The 22691-nt window shown below is 36.1% G+C and overlaps 1 long non-coding RNA gene across 2 annotated transcripts; it reads left to right on the top strand.

The window, feature by feature from the left end:
• The first annotated feature begins 1421 nt into the window (after positions 1-1421).
• Positions 1422-20326, top strand: LOC121068451. Of its 2 annotated transcripts, XR_005818890.1 has the most exons (5): positions 1422-1552; positions 14450-14594; positions 15848-15894; positions 16252-16286; positions 17954-20326. It is a non-coding gene; the product is annotated as an uncharacterized LOC121068451 (long non-coding RNA). The 2 variants fall into 2 exon arrangements; XR_005818889.1 differs by lacking the exon at positions 15848-15894 and having other exon boundaries at positions 16248-16286.
• Positions 20327-22691: the final 2365 nt, after the last annotated feature.

Below are 22691 nucleotides of genomic sequence, written 5' to 3'. Positions count from 1 at the left end.
TCCTGGTATCATTACCTGTTTCTCAATAGCTGTTGTTGTTTTTCACACCTGGATTCTATTGATCTTGGAATCACTGCCTTCTTTGTTAAATGTGTTTTCAGCTTCAAGGTTGCAAAGAAAAAAAATCTAAATACATGAATAGGTTCAGAAAGGCTTGGGATGAGTTTCTGCATCTGTCTACAATACATATACATACTCACTTTTTTTTTTTTTTTCTGGAAAAGTTCCCAAAATTCAAAAACCATAAAGCTCCATTATATTTGGAATTGCCAATTATTTAGAAAATTCTGTGATCTCGTTTCTACATTGCTAGTGATTTTTTTCATGTTTTTACATTTTAAATGCATGAAAAACTTATTTTGAAATATATAGTTTAGCTTCTTATCCATGACATTTTAGAGAAGCTGCTAGTCTCATAAATTCTTAAGTAATATTTGCTCTTCATTTTACTGTGAAAAGAAGGACTTTAGAAAGAATAGATAAATAGTAAGGATAGACGGTTTTATGAACATCTGCCAATAATCCAGTTTCTAACAAGTAAAGTAACACTCAAGGAAAAATCAGAATGTTCTTCTAAAGACATGTATTTAAAATAAATTCATGTATGCCAGAGGATTTCTGGAGAAGATAAAAATTGTCTGGTCCTCAAAAGTTTTGAATTTTAAAATACTTTTTGTTGCACAAAGGAGAAAGATTTTTTAAATATGCAGTCTGTGATCCTACAGCTTCCTGAATGAGCTGTATTCTCCACAGAGACCTAACACATATGTTAGAAAAAGGGTAGCCAGACAACCTTCCCTCCTCTCATCCCCTCAGCTATTAGTCAGTGTGGAGACAGGTTCCTCCAGCACCTTATGCTTGACAGATCCTGCCAAGGTGTTCCTCTACCTATTGCAGCTGAGGACCACCAAACACATGCAACCTCTGCATTCAAATAAAATGTCTGCTCCGTTGCAAAGAGGAAACTGGGTAGCTGGACTCATACCTCCCCTTTTCTAAAATAGCTGAGTATTAAAAACATAACTAGGAGTGAAAGATTGTGTCTGAATTCCTTCACCTATACATGAGAATTTTCTTACGCTCCTATAACTCTTATAACACTCCTTTCTCACCTTCTATCACGATGTCACCACCAGTAACACAACAGATACACCACAGTTCTAAACACTTCTGCAGTTACTAACTTCTTACAAACTTCTGAATACCCTTCTATAAGAAGTATATGGAGTTACCAGCACATACACCTGTCCTGTGTATGTGAGTCCCTTATTTGCACATACCTCCTTTCACACTTCCCTTCAAGCCAACCCATTTTTTGTTCAATAGACTTTGTTATTCCCTATTTCTCTTTAATTGAGCTGGTGGTCATCTTCCTCTTAAACATGATCAGCTGGGAGCACAGTACTCTGCAGTCAGTTGGTATATGCCATACACATCACATTCACACTCATGTTACCCCTGATCAGCAGTTGTCATCCAGACATCTCTGCCAAGGCTGGGCTGTGAGAGCACCCCCAAAATTGCCTCATCTTAAGAGAAAACATGAGCGCAGGTACAGTGATTTTTATTTTCCTCTTTGCTTGAATGGACTGCTCTTGCCACTTTGTTACTACTGCTTTATCAACATTGATGGTTTCAGAGCAAGTTTTGTGGTTCAGTGACTTATTTCAAATGGGATATTATAATTCTTCTGGTTTTCTTTTACAATGTAGCTGTTACTTAAATTTTGGTTGCCACCAAATCATTCCACAAACATTAAAAAAGGGACTTCTGTCCTTTCTCTGAGGTTATGTTTAATTGCTTTTAAATTTATTTTCCAAATGAAAGTTTCTTATTTTGATAATGGGAAGGGGAAAATGCAATTCTACAAAGGTATTAAAAAAAAAAAAAGTCTATTTGGAAATATTAGTGTTGAATTACTGAATGCTCTTCATTTTTTGTGTCTGTCCACTTTAACTACTAATCAAACTTCTTTTCACTTTTGATAGCTATCATAACAGTTACAAAATACTTTCCACCATCGCCACCGAAGGACGTTTTCTGACTTGTAATATTCCACCATTATTGTAGTGGTGAGGAAAGAAAGGGGAATTTTATCCCAAGGGATCCTATAACCCTAGCTTTTACATGCCTTGCTGCCCTTCCAGGGGCTGTTTTCACCACTGTTCTGTCAACAACATGATGAGCCTGGCAATGTTGGGCAGAGATTAGATGAACAGCTTTTCTTGTAAAGATCCCTGGCTCATGTCAGGGGAATGGCTGGAGATGATCAGAGCTAGCATATTTTTAAAGCCATTAACCTCTGTATACACTTGGGGACTGACTTCAAGCTAGCTAAACAAACATTTATTTCTTTAAATTTACTGTTTGGGGAATGACCTGTTTGAGTGTTTGATCAATGCTATTTCCTTTTTTTTTTTTTTTCCTAACCTTTAAAGTAAAAAATGGAGTGCAATGAACATTTTGAACTATGTATTAAAATAGCAAAGACTTTAAAGGCACCTAATGAGTCAGTGGGAACACCGATATTAAAAAGACCTAAAAGTCACTTCCTTAAAAAAGTGAATAAAAATCCAAAGTTAGAATGTTTATATAATCAATAACAATCTCCATATACCTTGGGCAGTGATGTGTAACTGGATGTAAAAGAGACTAGATGCAGAAATTTTCCCTTTCTTCCCACCTAAAATATTATCCTAGTGTAATCAACACCAAACTATTCTTGAAAATGTATTTTAGCTATGAATGGTCAGAGCACAGCAACAACAAAAATCAATAAGTAGAACAACCTATACAAAAAAATAAGGTATAATAAGTGTCTCAAAATATTAGAACTGGTTTCTCAAACATTTGCAAAACAAATATATTTCCACAATACATAATAAAAGCTGACTAGTCTACCATTAGCTCTTTAATGTATTTTTATATTAAATTTAAGATGCACTTCTCTAACTCCAATAGTGTGAACATAGTTAAAACAGTATTTTAACTATGATCTTCCATAATCTCAGAATTTTGTTTATGACATTAAATATAAAATTCTCACTGGTTGTTACTTCTCAGAATTGCATCAAGTATTTTGAAAAATAAATGAATAAATTCAAATATCTAATAAATTATGCTTTCACAAATGTGTTTTTATGTTTCAAAAAAACAATATATGATGAAATGCTTAATTTGCGTAAATATATAGATATTTTTTCCATTGAAAATAAAAAGGGACATGTCCCAGATTGAGAAGAAACTTCCATTCTGTCTTCCACCATATGCTCTTTCAGTATGGTAACTGTAATAAAAACTTCAGCAGAACAAAGTCATAATACAGTTTGAGTCAAAAGTGAAATCCCCCATGGTTGTTTCCTTCTCATCAGTATTAATACATTTTACTCTGTATGTTTGACCCAATCTATGTAGCAAATTTAGTTAATTTTCTTTGAAAACACTCTCTTTCACTTGAGCAGTAAAACAGGGGTAATGTCTGACATGTAATTGAGTCTGGCAAACGTTCATTTTCACAAAACTTATGCTGGTGAGCCAACAATTAAGAGATTTCCATCTGCCTACATCCTTCAAAATATTTTCAGATGATTCTGCATGGTACAATTTATAGATGCTGGAAATGTGATCTGTAGTTTTTGAGCACTCAAATATTTTATAAGTCAATTGCCTACTGGAATGGAAAAGAATCTGATAATGTGTTTTTAACAGACTTCAGAATAAAAATAATCACAAATTCTGTTTAATATCACAAAAAACTTTGATCCCTGAAATGTGTCCAGAGTTATTTCTTAAACTAAATATGCTCAGATGTCATTTGACTGCAGCAGTTGGTGCAATAGGACATCTGTTATTCCTTCTCACCTAAATATTATTTCCTTGCTTTCACAGACTGTGAAATTATTTTGTTTGAAATTATAACGTTATTATCAGTGTAAAACCATCTGATGTTTAGCAACACCAGCATCAAACAATTTCATGACCTAAATTGCTCTGTATGTTGTCATTATACCTACATCTCTTGAAAGATGTAGATACAGAAGAGCATTCTTTAATTCAATAAATCTACAGTCTCTTTTTTTTCATAGCAAAACTTAAAAGCAATAAGATTGTTTATTTATTTATTTATTTATTTATTTTTAAAGCAACCAATATTTAAAACTTTTCCTTCCTGCAAATTCAACATAATTGAAAACCTCTTGGGGACCCAACTATCTGATAGCTCTTTATCACAGTCTGCTATGTCTGAGTTAAAAGATCATATAAAAATTCCAAAGCAGATGTTAGATGCCACAGTGGTCAATGATGAGAATGACTTGGTATCCCAGTTCTGATAGGCGACAGCATAGAGTGGTCTGCTTGAGGCTCCAGCTTCTCACCAGGAAATCTGGGGACCTCTGGAGGGCCTCAAGAGGCTTTCACTGCCTGTAAAAAGATGACATCTTTGTTTATTAAGATTCAGTGAGTACTCCATATCAGAGCTTTCACTGGTGTGTCGCAAAGCAATCCAGCCTGTTTGCAGAGAGGGAAATGAAGACATGCAGTAATCAGATGACTTGATGGTGGGATTGAACTGGGTTAGCATGAGTGCACAGGGAAGAGCCAATGTCCCCCTGGAGGAGCCAGACCTCTTCCTGATGAAACACCCCAGGCAGTGGGCACCAAGAGCTTTCCCTGGTGCCTCTCCACCTGGCATTGATTGTTTCCTTGAGGCCAGGCCCTATACCCACAGGGCATAGCCCTTTCCATCTAGCAGCCACTTGGCTTGGCTGTTCTCTCACAGCTTTTTTGATCCACATGTAGAAAGAACAGGACAACTTGGCTTCAGTATTAGGTAGGGCATGTCTGACTGGTTGGAGTTGTTAAAATGGTGGCTGGGTAGATGAGATTGTATTTACTGCATCCACTTGAATCTCAAAGTCAGTACCTTCACAAAAGCTTTTACCTTCTAGGGGGTCTAAGCAGGCTTTAGCAAGCATGCCATAATTTTGGTGCTATGTAAACACAAGGATAATAAAAGCTGATAATCACAGAGCTTGTATGAAGAAGGCAGCAAAATACCACAGGTACTAATATTCAGACTAGTTTTAAAATCATAAATGTTGACATGAGAAAGGTACAAATAAAATGTTGACTGAATTTGCAAAAGGATTCTGATTGCTGCATAGATTCAGATGTTTTTGTGGAGCCATAAATTAATATAGTCTATTTAAGCTTGTGGAAAAGTCATTGTCTTTCCCTGTTAAGATGTAAGGGTAGGATAACCATGAGAGGGACCAAGAGCACTGTCTCCAGCAGAAGAAACTAGATTGCCATCCAGGTAGCCTGTTGTGCGCTCTTATGTACAAATTGGACCATTATTATCAGTTTTGATCAGGAAAAATGGCTAAAGATCCAAATGCACATTGTGTTAATACTTTCTTTTGTGGGTCTTTTAAAATGTAAGCACCTCAATTCAAGCCAAGAAGTGCATTGTGGTCCCAATGTGGTCCAATGGCTTAAAGAAGGTGTTAGATGTCCAAGGCCTAAATGGTGATCATGGTTTGTTGATACGCTTAGTTGGAGACAACTCCAGGCCTCTACCAAAGGTCGAGAAGGCCTTTTTTCTAATCCTTTATAATTTCTTTCCCCTCTCTTCTCTGGGACTGAGAAATGTTATGGTTTCCAGGCAGCAGCCTGCTCAAGGCTGGAGTGCACTTGTCACACACATAAATGCAAACTTCTGATCAGAACCCCAGTTTCAGCCCTGAGCATTTCCCTGCACATTATTAAAATCAGAAACCACTAGTGAGAAACTCTCTTGATTTCCTAGGATTAGCACAGGGAGGGAAGTCTTTCCCCTGTGTTTAAGGCACACCTCTGCGTGTGTATCCTTGTCGACTAAAGGCAATCCAGCAGTGGCTCAAGACAGAGTAGTACACATTTCACTACCTTACCTTGTCATGAAATTGCCATTTTGGGCTCAGCTACCAGAGGTGTTCCCTTGGGTCCTTACAGGCTGCTTCACTGAGACTATATCTGCTGCTCTGCCAAGCACATTTACATAGCATTTTTATTCTCAGTCTTGTAACTACTCACCTACCACTTCACAAATCATCAAATGTCTACTCAGGTACTGCAAAAACAAATTATCATAATTAAAGTCAGAACAACTGTTCTTAACATGTATCAAGCTTGAAGTGTGCTGCTTCTGTCTAAAACCTGAAAAAGCCTTGTATGTCTGGAAGCTTGTCATTCTTGCATTACATCAGTTGCTAGAATAAACCATATTTCTTCCTATGAACTTTGCTCCACAAAAGTCTTATTTTTGAGTTTAAACTCTTAGGCCTCTTCAGAGTAGAGATTTAGTAGGTATCTGAAACTACCAAGTGTTTGCCAGCCTCTTACTGTACAAGATTTAGTCAAAATTAACACTTTACTACTGTATAATAGGCCTGGTTGCTTGAAACCAGATGCCCTTATCATAGAATCATATAATGGCTTGGGTTGGAAGGGAACTCATTGATTCCAACCCACCTGCCATAGGCAGGGATGCCACCCTGCCTGATCAGGTTGCTCAGGGCCTCATCTAAACTGGTCTTGAACACCTCCAGGGATGGGACACCCACAACTTCTCTGGGCAACCTGTTCCAGTGCCTCACCACCCTCTGAGTGAAGAATTTCCTCATAACATCTAATCTAAATCTCCCCTCTTTTGGTTTAAAACCATTCTCCCTTGTCCTGTCATTATCCAATTGAGCAAAGAGCTGCTCCCCATCTTTTTTATAAGTCCCCTTCAAGTACTGAAAGGTTGCAATGAGGTCTCCTGGGAGCCTTCTTTTCTGTAGGCTGAACATCCCCAGCTCTCTCAGCCTTTCTGCGTAGGAGAGGTGCTTCAGTCCCTTGATAATCTTTGTGGCTCCCCTCTGGACCCACTCTGACAGATCAACATCCTTCTTGCCTTGTGAGCAATGTCCTTTCTGTGGCTTACATTTAGTTTATACAATGGAGCAGCTGGGGTTACTTCAATGCAAACACATTCCCTTGAAACTGTTCTTTAAACTGCATTAAGGATTTTGTTGTTGTTGTTTTTTAAGATATTTACCTGTGTAGGACTCATATGAAATGTGAACTTAGAACTGCAGAGTCAAATGCATACAAAATGAGGATATGCTTGAGGTATCCAACAGTACTGTCAACCTGACCATGTTTTCTTCTCCTGTCTGAAATCTGTGCTTTGGTAAATGTTGTTTCTAGTAAAATTTCTATTTTCTAGTATACAAGACATTTAATATTTAATAAATCTTACTTGCATCCACAATGTTTGTGTTTTTTGTTTGTTTGTTTTTTTTTCTCTTCCTGTCAATCTGCGTCCTAATTTTATTTGGTTTATCATAAATTCATTGTATAGAAGTACCAGTCAACCAATGAAAAACAATAGGCTATGAATATTCATTTTCCTTGTTTAATAAGTTTATTCCAATCTGCTTCATGGATCCTTTGTGTTTGTTTCCTGTGACCATTCATCTGAGTCAATTTTATAGGCACAAATGTTTATGTAAAGAGAATTTTGAACTCACTTGAATGAGCACACATTGACAATGCAACCTGAATTTGAAAGCACGAGTGTCAGGAGAACTTGATCACTCATCCAAACAGGGAACGGAAACAAAATCCCGGGTCTGCTGAGGACAACAGACACAGAGAGGAGATGACACAGCAAGCACAAGGAAGTGAGAAATTAATGGAAGTCTAGGACTGAACGTAACTAATTTCATCTATAAGGGGGAATTAGGAAAAAAAAAAATATATATATATATACACTCAATACATAAAAACCTTATCTATAAAAAAAAATCTGTCAGGCTAGTCTCCAGCTAAAAATTAGAATTTCAGGCTAGTAAATGAGCAGTATCCACTTTTGTGGTAGGTGAAGTTCAATGCTGACTTTTCAATTGCGGAAGATTTCAGCTATTGCCATTTCACGTTCTGGCTAGAGATGGAGTACAGATGCAGTGGGAGCACAGGCTGCAGCCATCCCTTCCAGGAGGAATTTGAGGTAAGCTCCCGGTAGGGGACAGCTGCAAAGAGGGTCAGAGCAGAGAACAGTTGGTTCATCTTTTAAATATCTAGATCAGTAATACATGAGGACATTGATAAATATTTGGGAGTAGTCAGATAAAAAACAGAAAAAAATCTTAGGGGGCTGCTTTTTCCTCATATATTGAGGCAGCATCTCTTTATGGGAATATGGCTGGGAGATGTTGAGTGAAACCAGAGGAGCTGGTCTCCTGGTAGGTCTTAAATGAATTCCCTGCCATAACTTTATCTAGACAGACATATCTGAGAAGTTCTGATAAGAAGGTGGTAAATAAAGAAGTCATAGAATAAAGAATATTTAATGTGTGAGATTATCAGAACTGAACAGACTGTTAAAAGGAGCCCTTATGTTCCAAAAATTCCAAAGTAAGCTGTATTCATTCGTGATATAGGAAGTTGTGATTCATGAAAATCAAATGAATTATTCAAAAACAAAAATAAGTTATATATATATATAAAAAAAAAAAGTATAATCATTTTCATTCTCTCATCTGAGAATTTTGTTACTAAATTTCTGTATTTCAACGAGATCATTGCTGAAAGTTTTCTGTTTATACACAAAAAAACATACATCCAGTGGCAAAGATTATGTTTTTATTGAGAAGAATTATGTTTCAGTGACTGCTTATTTTCAGAGTTATTAAGTATTGATCTTTCCAGGACTTGGCTGTTAATAACCTAACCTAGGTTTCTCTTTATGTAATATTCTAATATAAAAAGCCGAGAGAAAAGTGTCAGTCTTCTCTTCTATGAAGACAGGCTGAGGGAGGTGGGGCTGTTCAGCCTGGAGAAGAGAAGGCTCTAGGGAGACCTTATAGGGGCCTTCCAGTTTCTAAAGGTGACTTACAGGAAGGCTGGGGAGGGCCTCTTTGTCAGGGAGTGTAGTGATAGGACAAGAAGTAATGTTTCTAAACTAAGAAAGGGTAGATTTAGATTAGATGTTAGCAAGAAATTCTTTACTATGAGAGTGGTGAGGCACTGGAACAGGTTGCCCAGAGAAGTTGTGGATGCCCTATCCCTGGAAGTGTACAAGGCCAGGTTGGATGGGGCTTTGAGCAGCCTGGTCTGGTGGGAGGTGTCCCTGCACATGGCAGGGTGGTTGGACTTAAATATTATTTAAGTCCCTTCCAACCCAAACCATTCTATGATTCTATGATTTTCTTATTCCGCTTCTCTTAAGGTTAAAACACTGCTTCATTAGGAAGATAACTGCATTGAATAATGTATAAAATACCCTGCCATTGTGATATGCAATGAATCCACTAAAATAATTATCCTGAGAGAAAAAACAGAGAGTATATGGTTGAACAAAGAGAGAAGGGAAACTCAAATATCTCACAAAGAGCTATTAATTCAAGCTGGTAAGTCTTTAATTCAGACTTTAATACGCTCATACAGTGATAAACCTGAATGGCAGAAGGGAGTAGCCTGGGACTTCTTAAGCCATTTAAATCATATTTGAAGTAATTTGTTTCAGAGATATGGAAAGTTTCTGTCAATTACCATTTGGGTCATTATAATTAAAAAAAAAAAAAAAAAAAGAGAGAGAGAAGAAAAAAAAAAAGAAGTATGAATGAAAAGGGTGGAGAGAAAATAACAATTTCCCATTCAGAAGAATAAAATTTTATTACTGCAAGGTCCATTTTTGAGTCATAATTAAAACCTACCAAGCGTATAACATGTGTGAAAACACTAAACTACTAAGTGCAGACATCATGGTGTATTTTTCACATTATTAGATTAAGACAATTTTCATAGGAAATATAATGTGCATTAAATTACTTAGTGTCATTTTTACCTAAAAATAATAGTAGTGTATTACTGAGACCAATGTTAAATAGCTCATAAACATTAAGCAACATTCTCCCTGTCTTAATATTAGGTATTCCTCTTTTCTTTTATACCACTTCTTATGAAATTGCCATTATTTTCAGCGAAGAATATATGGAATAACAGAAAACCACATATTCTGTTTCAATGTCTTTTGTAGCTGCAGAGGACGAAGTGACAGAGGAAGTATTAAATGTATATGGACTTTTTCACCTCCGTGACCATAATCTGTATCATAAATGACTGTGATAAAACTGTGATATTATTTGAGAGGTTTTGATTATTTGTAATATGTATGCAAAGCAATGATAATAATAGATTTCATGAACAATTTATGCAGTTAATAGCACTAGTAGAAAAAGAAACTTCTAGTTTGAATGGTCCATTGTTTTTTGAAAGTAAAAAAAAATTATATGTATTGTAGCATTACAGTCATTGAGGATTTCAGGGCATTTCTATTCAACCCTGGCCAGACACTAGAGTCCTGAAGCCTCCATGTTCTGATGTTACTGACCAGGACAGAATACTTCATTACGTTTCCCTTCTTTACTGAAGATTTCTGTTTTTGTTGTTGGTGGTGGTGGTGTTTATGTTTGTTTTGTTTTTGTTTGCTTGTTTGTTTTGTTTCTTTTTGGCTTTTTAAGAAATTTACTGGTGAAAATAGGGCAACATTTCTGGTCCAGCCAGGCTTAAACATCACAGTAGTCATAATTATTAATCAGTACCACTTGCAGATATTTATTCAGAGTCATTCCATTTTCTTTACTTGTGTTTTACATCTGCTGGAGAAAATGTTACGCATTTGTAGTCCAGCAATACATTGTAAGGCGTGTGTATATTTGCTTTTAACTTTAGCAAATATTATAATTTTAATTTCACTGTAATTCTGATGACTTAGGTGGAGGTTTGCCTGGCTGAAATAAGATGTTTTTAATCTAGTCTTATCTTGGTCACAGAGTGCTGCTGGGAAGGCAGCATACCATGCTCTTTTCATATAAACAGCCATGTTCTTTGTACTTCTGCTTAGAAATTAAATTTATAAACACAAATGCTTTTTGTTTTCTTAGATGGAAACAGGTCTAACATGGGACAGCAACATATCAGCATTGCAAATAAATATGGCAATACTTAACTTCAGTGGTTTCTCCTTGGAAAAGAATACAGCCACAAGATGTTTCTAGTGCATGGGAATTAAAGCCTATGAATCATGTGCACTCCAGTACCCAGTATACAGATCTTCAGAGATTACTCACTCTGGCACCAAACATGCGTGCTCTACTGGATGCATGTGATCTTCCACTGTCCTTTGGAGATTTCCCTGATTCAGCCCTTTCCAGCAGGCAGCTGGCCACTTCCTTTTCCCAGAACCCTGGGGAAGTTTAGAATAGGTCCTCATTTGGCAGGAGAATGAACAGGAAAAGTGAAGTTAGAAGCAGTGCTCTACTGGGAATACTCAGTTTACTGAAAAGAGTGGTGAGTGACTGATAGCTGCCATGTGGCCCACTCTGTGAAGGTTGTGTTGCTTTATTTGAAAGCTCTACTTGGGAACTGGGCTTGGCAGAGTTTCTCATTGATTGCTGGTATCAAAGTCTGAACACTCCTGGGAGGTATTGCTGATGAGGCCAAACTGGCATAGCTGAGATAAAGAAGGGATAAAAAAAAGAGCCACTGAAATTCAGGTTTATATGACATTTTCCCAAGGTCTTTTTTCTGGAGATTAAACAGTCAATAACAACAACACAGGATGTCCCTGAGAGAAGTGAGGAAAGCTTCAATCAGTAGGTCCTGTGGGATCAAATAATTAGATGCATTTCAACCTCAGTCCAGGGATATCCAATTTATGAGAGATTAAGGGCGAAGATATGCAGCAGCTGAAAATGTCAGAAAGCAAATTTTTATTCCGTAGTAAAAATAGTTCTTCCAACTTGAAGAACGAAAGCAGTAGTTAAGCCAGGAAGCTGAAAGTGCCTGATGCAAGGAAAGAAGGTACAGGTAACTCAGTGTCTCAGAGACATGAGGTTGATTTTGGAGACCGGAGAAGACAATGCTGAATGGCACTCATGAGCTAAAACTTCAGCCATAAGCTGACCAGACTTGGAAGAAAGTTTGTGTCTTACACTCATGTGTGAGATGTTATTAGGCTTTTACATACTTAAAGCTGATATTTTGTCCACGTTAATAGGAAAAACACACAACAACAACAACAAAGGAGATATATATAATATATATATATATTGTGGAAAATAATAATAGCAGTGGAAGGAGTTCTTTCAAAATAATGTAATCTTGTCTTTTGACTCTTTGGTTACTCATAGAGAGGGAGAACTGACATCATGGCCTGGAAGACCAGCCCTGTCACTGACTGTATGCAAATTTTTACCAGATCCTAGGACAGTAATTGATCAACGAAGAATTCAGAATAGAAGGATGGAAGGTCTTCTGTGGGAGAAAAATCTTTAGAATATCAGCTGCATCTTGAGTCATTTACATCCCTTAAAAATATAACTTTCAGTGGCTGCTGCTACTCAAGGAACTATACCGTGTAAAGCACATCTGATTTTCAGTCCACCATTCACTACTGTGTTATAAACACAGTGGCATAATGAGCTTTATGTGCAAGAAGGAAAAGTGTGTATATGGGGAGGGAAGAATGTTGGTGTTCACTTCTCCACAAAGAAAAATTGATATACAAGATAAAAGACAAACTGATTTGAATTCCTTAGTAAATCTAGTACTGGATGCTCAAAATAAGGCTTTACAGTAACACTGCATCCCTTTTTATCTAACACTCTTTCATACCATTTTCTTGAGAGCATATTTTTTAAACTGTCTTAAAATTAATTCAGAAGAGTCTGTCTCCAAATGAATAAAATGACAGTACTTTGCCTAGAGGGGAAAAATCATGAAAATGATCTAAGTCAGTGAAGTTTTATCAAAATTAATATATTGAAACAAATGTTATGTGACATCTGATATTTCTAAAATAATTGATTTTCATTTGTTAAATGTAACAACTTCAAAATTATGATTCACTGCACTTTCCTTTATTAGTTTCAAGGACCATGGCTTACACGTAATGGATGTTACAGGCTACCTCCAGATTTAAATATATGATGTGGAAGAGAAAAGCCTCCAAAAAATGTTATATTTGATGGAAGAGACATGAAAACTTAGTCAAACTATTCATTGGCTGTTTACTTTGAGTAACTTTTGGTACAATATGTGTCTGCAATTATATACTCAAATTCTGAGGTATAAAATTTAATAATTTGTTACTGAAAATTTTCAGTGAGGTGACTTTAAAGAAAATAACCTAAGGATTAATAAGAATTAAATAGCTTTTCCTGACCTTGAGACCTATGTATCTCTACTTTATGATTTGTTAAAAGCTGTTCAGAGTATGAGCAACCTCTCCTGATGATTAATCACAAAGTCCTTAGCATCAGAGGAGGGAAGCCAGGGCACAGAGGGGACATAAGGCACATCATTCAAACTGAGTTGTATGGAGGCATGCCTTGAGAGACTTCCTAGATGTCAGCCCTTACCTTCCTGTTTTGGAAGAAGAAAAAAAAAAAGTAGATGTGCACATTCTCCTGTTCTTCCTCATCTGAGCCATGTTTTCCAAAGCAAAAGCTGTGTGTGCACAACCCAAGCAGGAGTCTGGGTTAGGCTGGGCAAAGAGCAGATGCAGTTCCCCAAGCCCATGCCGAAACATTTGGTAGAGGAGTGGGGCAAGACCATGTTCCTAGTCCCCAGATCTGAGCCCACATAGCAGGAGAGCTTCTCCCCCACGACCAGACAGGGTGACTGTAAGGATGTGGTGCTCAGAGCACATTTTTAAAACCTATTGGGCTTAAATAAATTGTGGATAAATCTTATTCTGTTCTGAAGTGGGCATCAGATTTCTGCAAGTAAATGCTTAACATCTTACACTTTCTCACTGTTTTTCTAATTAATAATAATTTTTACTGTGTTAAAAATCCTGACATTTCATTTTGGAAATCAGAGACCCACCACCATATCCTCACCTCTTCTTGTGACAGTTCATCAGTACAAATCAACTGGAAATGAAATTTAACTGTTACTTGTAAATATTGTAAAGTACCAAAGCAATTATTTTTGTGTATAATCTGTCATCTAGCCTGTACATATCCGCTTGTTATTAATGATGGTTAAAATATACATATATATCTATATACATAATTATACATATTCTTTGATAAGATTTGATCCTTTCCATTCTTTAGTTTTTATAGTCTCAGACCCCAGTTCTGAAAATACACCAGCTACAGAAAATTATTTTTGAGGTCTCACCTTTTCTCTTTCTTCTCTTTTCCACCACCCAGAGCTTGTGCTCCAGCATTCATGCTTCTCCAGTCTTGTAGTAAGGTAGATCAAGAAGCTCAAGTGAAAGAAAATGGTGCCTTTTTTGCAGGGTTAGCATTCTTCCAGCATAGCCTCGTGAATTACCTTGTCAGCCTCAGTACAAGAGAAGACAGTTGGAGGTTTGCAGTGTGATGATGTTATTACACTCTTTTGGTAGGTCAGCTTAAATTCTTATGGACCCCTTCATCCATTTTTACAACAGGATATCCCTAAAAGGGATCACAGATCTCCAGTCTGAAGTCACTCAGATCAGTCAAGTGGAAATTTGCCATTGACTTGGAAGAACCATGGCTCAAACAAAGGTAACAGGATTTGCAGTACATTTTTTGTTGTTGTTTTTAACACGTGATAGATTTAAACAAATTTCCCTTCATTCACCCTACCTTCCTAGTATTTTCCCATCAGAAACAAACAATACATTTAAAAATGTATATGTATACTATAGTTATTCTTGTCAATACACTCAAGTAGAAGGGATCTCTAGAGTGACCTCTGTTAGTTTAAACAACTATTGCATTTTATTTTTTTCTCAACACTGATCAAGTCTTCTCCGAAACCAGCCAGGCTGCCCTCTCTCCTAACCTTCCCTGGATTTTTTTTCAAAAACTCATTGCTATCATGTTTAGGAACCTTCTTTAAGATCTCATTTTGCATGTGCTGGGACCAGGTGGTACATTTAATGACTAATTTCTTTTAAAGAAGAATATCTTTCTATAATAGAAGGCTTGATACAATAGGACTGCTAATTATCTGGCAACTGAAAAATGACTATTTTTATTGGAAGGCAATGTAACGATTCAGTGTTTTTATTCCTCAGTTTAGTTTATTTTGGATTAATCAAATTAGCCTAAACTGTGGTGAAGATATAAGGCCTAGGAATAAACCAATATTGAAATCCACAGTTCCAGATGCAAATAAACGCTAAGGTGTATTCTGACTATAACCTGTGTATGGAGACGACTTTCCCCGTTCTACAGGGTTCTTCAGAAAGTTTAGAAATACAGAATTCCTATTTCTATCACACAAAGAATAGCACGATTAAAGATTTTGCATGGTACTATTTTCTGTATGACACTATTATCATAGAATCATTAAGGCTGGAAAAGACCTTCAAGATCGTCTGGTTATGCAAAATCATTAAAACACTGTTTTAGCCCTCCCCAACACTGAAAAAGGACGTTCAAGAAGGCAAGGATGTTCAAGATGTCAAGAAGACATCTTAAAAGATGTCTTGTAAAGAGATTCTTATGCTCCTTTTAAAGTGATAAAGTGAGGAAAGACAAGAATTTCCTGTTTCCATCTTCATATTGCTAAGATAATTTCTGTTACATGAGCAACCTGAATATTCATAAAAATCTGTTTATAGAGAAATCACTATAGCGAGCTACACACATTGCTCATACTCATAAAACAGCTGTTTATTTTAAGGCCAGGCTTCCTACACTCAAGGAAATCTCCAGATATTTCAAAGACTTTTCATCCAGCCTTCCTTGTCTGCTTTCAGTCTTTGATTCCTGGGGCATTAGTTTTGACAGCAGATTTCCTCTCTTTACAGGTCTCCTCCGTCTTCACAATGGATGTCAAGACAGATTGTCAGGGGAAGTTAAATTTAAAGGCTTTCAGATTGCTTTTCTATCTGCCAGTATTTAGTTGTTTTCTTTTTCTTCTATTATAGTTTATTTGACATTTTCCGTACATTAAAAAAAAAAAAAAAAAGAAGAGGAAAAAAAAAAGCTATGATATTTCTATTGCTCTTATATTTTACTAGTGAGTTCAGGCTGGCTGGGTAGAATTGTCCTTCAAGGGAGTTTTACTGGACAGGTAAGCAGCATGAGGATTATGTGCACGCAGCTACAGTATTATGCTGCTACATGTAGAAAATCTTATTCCTATAGTAGTTTTTTATTTTTTAAATATTTCTCATTTAACATTTTTTCTTGTGTTTGAAACTTCAGGGAGGAGTAGTCACGGTCAAACCAGAAGGAAAAAATAAGGTCAGTGTGGAAAGAACTGAAAATGTGCCTAGTTCTTGTATTGTAAAAGTGATCTGTATAATTTCTGTACTAGAACTTAGCTCTTAAGCATGAATTTCTGCCAAACTGTGGGGACATTGCATGCCTCAGTAAATGACTTTAAACCACTCTGGAATGTTGCTAATTTTGTTATAACCAGGAGATTTCTGAGAAAAGCATATTGGTGCACATAAAGAACATAATCATTATCAGAACTACAAGTTTAGTTAAGTGATGTTCCTTGTTAAAAAGCAAAGTAAGCAATGTAACATTTTAATGGTAAAATGTCTTTATACAATTAAAAATTCACCCTTATTTAGTGTATTATTGGTCACAGTAAAGGCAGTACAGGAGAAAGGTTTCACAAAGTTCTAAAGAATTTGTCCAGCTCATGGTTTTTTCACTGTCTACTTATAGTCCGTACTTGCACATCCAAATCATTCTTTGTCACAATAAACCTTTGTTTATTCTATTGGATTGAGAACTTTTGCCCAAACCACAGAGCACATATTAAAATTCACCTAGAAAACAGAGAATTTGTAATGTTTAAAACTTTCCTTTTTATTTTACTATAGCACATTTTACACCAGAAAACACTTAATCAAATAAAATTTTACAGAATGACATGTAACAGTAAACAATATTATCTCATCCACAGACATGGAAAAGACAGCTGGTGCAGCCAGGAGAACTAGCTGTGTAACATGCCATGCTCTAGAAATGGTTCAGTTGAATAGGAGAAAGTTCTGAATGAACACGGGTAACTTCACTCTTTGAAAATGGGCAAGAAAACTTTGCACAAAGAGAGATTGCAAGTGTCTGGTGGAAGAGCCTGAATTATAGGCTGCAGTTCTACATGTTATGATGCAGAAGCTATTTGGAATTACTCTTCTTTATATATATATTTATCTGTCTTAGACTCTGACTTCAGAAAGCAATTAAGCACACAGATATGCGCCTGACAGGTCTTTTAAGCCTTAAAGGCACTGGGACAAATGTATTTGATTTATCTGTAGTGTGTCTTGTGCGATTTAATATTTCTCTTGCATCTCTGGCAGACCATGGACATGTTTGCTGAGCTAGGAATTTAAGTAGGAATATAGCACAGGAGTGGTCAGGGAAGAGATTTTATATGATCAATTTTCAATGGCAGTGAAGTGTTTTTACTTTGAAGCCCTTAAAGAATGGGAAAATTATTCCTGGGATTATTGGAGGAAGGAAATGTGATAGACAAAGAAAGAGAAGAAAAAAAAATATATTTTTTTTTCAGTTTGGTTTTCCAGATTTGTTTGGTTTGGATCCCATGCTAGGCACAAGAAATACTATAATCACTTGTCAAGGTAAGAATAGCTCTGTAAAATGTTTTCTTTCCCAACCTCCACTCTTTGCTATTATTCAAGGATCCCAAAGCTCATTTGGCATCTTCAGAGATAAAGAATGTCATTTTGAATGACACTAAGATTTCTCTCAGTTTAGTCAAACACTGCATTACCATTTCTGCACAAATATTATAGACTTATTTCTGAAGTATTAACATCATGTCAATAAGGTTCATATGCACTGTTTCTGCTGAAAATTCAACGTTCTTTTTCCAGACTAAAAAAAGTAATGTTCCTTTTCTTTTTTTTTTTTTTTTTTTTTTTTCTCAGAGTGAACAAAGAAAATTAAGTGATGATCTGAGCTCCCTCTGGATCCATCACATTCTCACAAGCATTTCTCTGAATGTACTTAAACAAATTGAGAAAGTACAATGACAATTAAAATATGCTGGATGCCTATTTTTACTGCTGTTTTACAGGAAGTAGAAAATAATGTGGTACGACTGAATTTATTTATTTAAAATCCACTGAGAAATACTTTGAACTGTGAAAATGAAATGGGAATTGCAGTAAGCAAAATTAGAAAGAATCAGATCTTATAATCAGCAGTATAATACCTACATGGCATTTTACGACAGATTTCATTTTGTGACTTGAACAAAACAAACGGTTCAATAATTTTTGAACTTGATGGATGCCCAAGGCAATATGATATGTATCTAAACATTTGATATCTAAGATCTATCTAAACATTTACAAAAGTTTTCAAAGGCTTACATACCTTTAAAACATACCCCATACACCTAAATCACTTATGCATGTTTAAAAAAAATATATCATCAGGCTTAGGTGCGGAACTTAATTCCAAGAAGCTAACCTGGAATAATTGTTTATAACTCTGGTGTGGATTTGTATAGAGTTAGTAATTGCCCTGTTTTATATTAAACAGTTTTAAAAATGAAATTACAATGTCTGCACATGGAAGATATGCACAGACATCTTAAAGAAATGCTGTTGAACTGAAGTAATTTAGTAGTGAGAATCAAAAACATTCTGGGAACTAGTAGGAAGTTGGTCTCTATCCTTAGATGGATTTTGTTAGTTAATTGGATACTTCAAATTATGGTCTATCTAAATTCAAAATACAGAATGATGAAGAAAATACATGAAGAAAATGTCTTCCTCAGAGCAGCCACAACTAATTTTGTTCACCGAGCTTAAATCCTAAGTTTTAATTGACATGTCTGTTGCATGCCTATTTGCAGGTGGTGGTGTTATTGCTAAACTTATACCCATCTGTCTTATTAAGCCCATTTCTTTTTCCATAATGATTGTTTGTAGCACTAGTTCTCCATGTCACATTCAGCATGTAATTTCAGGTTATGGTAATTCAAGAGGCAAAAGACTTACTTATTTTCCCAGAAGAAGATAAATTGTGAGGAAAAATATCCTAAAATATTATGTTAATACAAGTGGCCCCAGATCTGACCCAGACAATTCTGATACTTGTTAGATCCACATTCTGCCCACTGTTCGCTGATTCCCCCAGGAACTACACAGTCTGCTCTGTCAGCGGTTTGTGTAGGATCAAGGTCTGGCTCAAACTTTTCTTTATTTTTCACAGATGGTTCTATTGTTTTCAGCATGAGAGTGGCCTCATTGCAAGTTAGATAAGTGTTGTAAGGGTGAATATATCTGGGGGTCCTGATCTGGAAACAAACAAACAAACAAACAAACAAACAAAAATAACATAAATCCTTTCCCAGAGCCATGAATTTACGTCTGATTGTGGGAAACAAAAATAAAAATTGTTTGTACCACATTTCCACAATTCCTGAAAAATGACAGGACATTTTGCTGTCTGTGTTGTTACCATCAGTTGAGAGAGAGAGAGAGAGAGAGATAAAATGAGGGCAGAGGGGCAAGTAAAATAATTTCAGATCTAATTATTTTTCCTTAAATCCAGGCGAAAATCAGTGTAATTTCAGTACAACCCTCTCCATAATGACAAAGTTAATTCTTTAGTTTACTGAAATGCAGATAGCTTGTCCCAGAGTTTCCCATCTCACTGGCTGGCTTTGGTATTTTCCAGACAAGACAAGCAATGGAGATGATCTGGTTCAGAAACATTGACTTCCTCTTCCTTTCTCTTTGATATCACCCATGTACTGATTGGTAGAATCCTAACAATCACCTGAGCCAGTCAGGTCCTTGGTTTTGCAGCAACAGTGCCAGAGATTTTAACTTTCAAACTGCAACAATCCTAGACTTGTTGCGTAGGAAATCTATATCAAACCCTTTAATATCTTTTTGGAATGTCAATCTCTATATTGTACTTGCTTTGATAAGACTTATTGTGTCCATTCCTTTTGCAGAGTACAGTCATAGTGAAAATTCAGGAGCTTGTGTTTCTTCTTTTCCCCTTTGAATGGAACACACCTTTAAGTCTATCAACTTGTAGGCTTACATTGTTTTAAGTAACAGTAGACTAGAAATTTAAAACCATATGCTGGATCAGATTCCTTTCAAATAAGGTCAATGCATGGGTTAGTATTGTACTGAATTAGTATGTTACCCTGACCATTAGAATTAGAGTTTGCGTAAAACAATAGGTCAAGTAAATTATGAAAAATTGTCTCTTATTTTAAATAATATTATGTTCAATGGTGGAAAAATATTTTTTACAGATGGTGATTCTTCCAGATGAAGAGAAAAAGGAGAAAAAAAATGGAAAAGAAAGTTAAAAGAAATGGAAAAGAAAGTTAAAATAAGGCTGTTTTTTGTTGTTGTTCTTGGTGTTTTTTGTTTGTTTTTTTCTGGCAGGTAAAAAGAAGTAGATTTTCAGTTTTCTGTTGAAATGTCATTGTCAGATTAAGATTACAGTTCATATAGAAAAAGGGAGAGTTGAGATGACTGTGTTAATCCTGGTAATCAGAATCAATTTTAAAGTCATCTCCAAATCCATACACCCAAGCCATGAATACTGGTTAAATCTGATTCTTGGTATCAGGTCCACGCAGCCCAACAGGTATGGCTGGTATGCTGGTCATCCTCCCACTTCCTCTCCTCACATCCCACTGCCCTCAGGTGTCCTGGTGAATTGGCTGAACATACAGCCTCACTTGGATGCAGCTGCATGGCTCCCCGTTCATGGTGTCTCAGCCTCCCACAGGCCTCTATGCCACTGTACAGGGAACAGTCAGCCTCGAGCCTGCAGAGGGCATGTTGGATAAGGCTGGCAGCCATACTGCAGTCTGGAAGGAGTGACATAGCCAGGGAAGGAAGGATGGACCTAATATGTTCACTACCTGATGCAGCTATTATATTCATAGTGCTGTTTTTAACAGGCAGTTAAAATCGTGCAGTTCTTAAACTGGCAAGCACTGACTCTTCCTCTGAGGTAATGTTCAGTTGAATGGGAATTAAACTATACTGATCCTGTAATTCATTGTTCATCAACAGGAGTTAGGCATGCAATTCAGGCTATTTACCATCATGGAGAACTCTGCACAGACAACCTGGAAAAGGGACCACAGGACTACACAGGAATCAATTTATTTCCATGCCCAGTGAGTTCCCTAACCTGTAATAACATCAACATATAATTAAAATGAGCATTATTCTGGAGAGGAATCATGTGATCTAACTTTTATTATTATTATTATTATTATTATTATTATTATTATTATTATTATCATTATCATTGATCTCTGTTGTCCAGAATCATTATATTTAATCTGAATTTTGCAAATAATTTTCCATTGTGTGTGTGTGTATTTGTTATTATGCTGGTAATTTGCTTTGTTGTTAGCGTGGTTTACTAGTTGGGAGCTAATGCAGTGATTTATATTAAAAAAAAAAAAAAAAAGAAAATAAATTTTTGATCAGTTTTTCATTTTCTCTACCATTAATCAAAATACAGCTGTTTTCATGACCATACCCTGAACAAAAAGTTGACTATTTCTCAAACTTAGTACCTGTTATTGTAAAAATGTTCCTCATTACAATGAACCTGACTCACAAGTCCTTCATTAGATATCCTACCTGGGCCATTAAAATTACAAATGTTTTCTCATTGTGTTTAAAAATGAATAGTTCATATCCTTCATTAGAATAAACTAGGGTGATGAGTAAAGGGGAAAAATACACTTATTTTTATATGTTTTACCATTTACTGGCCATGTGACTTTCTGCCTTATTTTTGTTGGTTATGGTGGATTTTGTTAAAATATATTATGTATATATAAATATATGAATAAATATGCATATATGCATAAGAGATGTGTATCAAAATGAAGAATTTTGGCAAGTGCCTGTATACATTTCCCTCTGCACACCTACACACACACTTGTTCATGGCACTTTATTAAAAATCAGCAAATAGAAAACGGCAAATAATCCATTCAGGGCAGAGAGAAACTGTCCTGCTGTTACTACTCAAAAATAAATGAACAAATTAGAAATGTAAAAGTTTGTATGTAAAAGCTTGTAATGTAAATGCTTTTTGTAATGTAAATGCTTGAAATGTAAAAGCTTTGAACAACATGTTGCTGTCACCCAGGCCATCATCAGCTCAGCTCTCTGCTTTGAGATTGTCCCCATCTGCAAGTTGGTTAGTCCAAGGATCGTCACCTAATAAGACATTCCCCAAGTAGAAAAATAACTAAAGTGCTTCTCTGTGTGTGTGGCAAACTATGACTTCCTGAGGGGGAAAACTTCACGGGCCACGTGCTTAGGATAACCTAAGTCTGGTTCTTCATAATTTTTACAGAAACTTAGCAGTTCAACCCTTTCAATTGACTTCAGTTATAATCAAACATTCAATTTTATTAAAGAAAAGGAATAATCACTGCAGAAAAAAAAAAAAAAAAAAAGTTAAATCTTCATTTGAATCCTAATTTGTACTGCATTACACTACTTGTTGGAAATAAGAAGAGAGGTATGTCTCAGTCAGTTTAATTAACATCATTTATGGCCCACAGGACCAAGAGAAAAAAAAAAATCCTGGAGGATGTAATGGGGTATTAGGGTTTGATGAAACGTCTGCTTCCAGCCAAGTTTCCTTGTA

Source organism: Cygnus olor, chromosome 3 (assembly GCF_009769625.2).
Source record: "Cygnus olor isolate bCygOlo1 chromosome 3, bCygOlo1.pri.v2, whole genome shotgun sequence".
Classification (NCBI taxonomy): domain Eukaryota; kingdom Metazoa; phylum Chordata; class Aves; order Anseriformes; family Anatidae; genus Cygnus; species Cygnus olor.
This window is presented reverse-complemented; position numbering and strand designations above follow the sequence as displayed.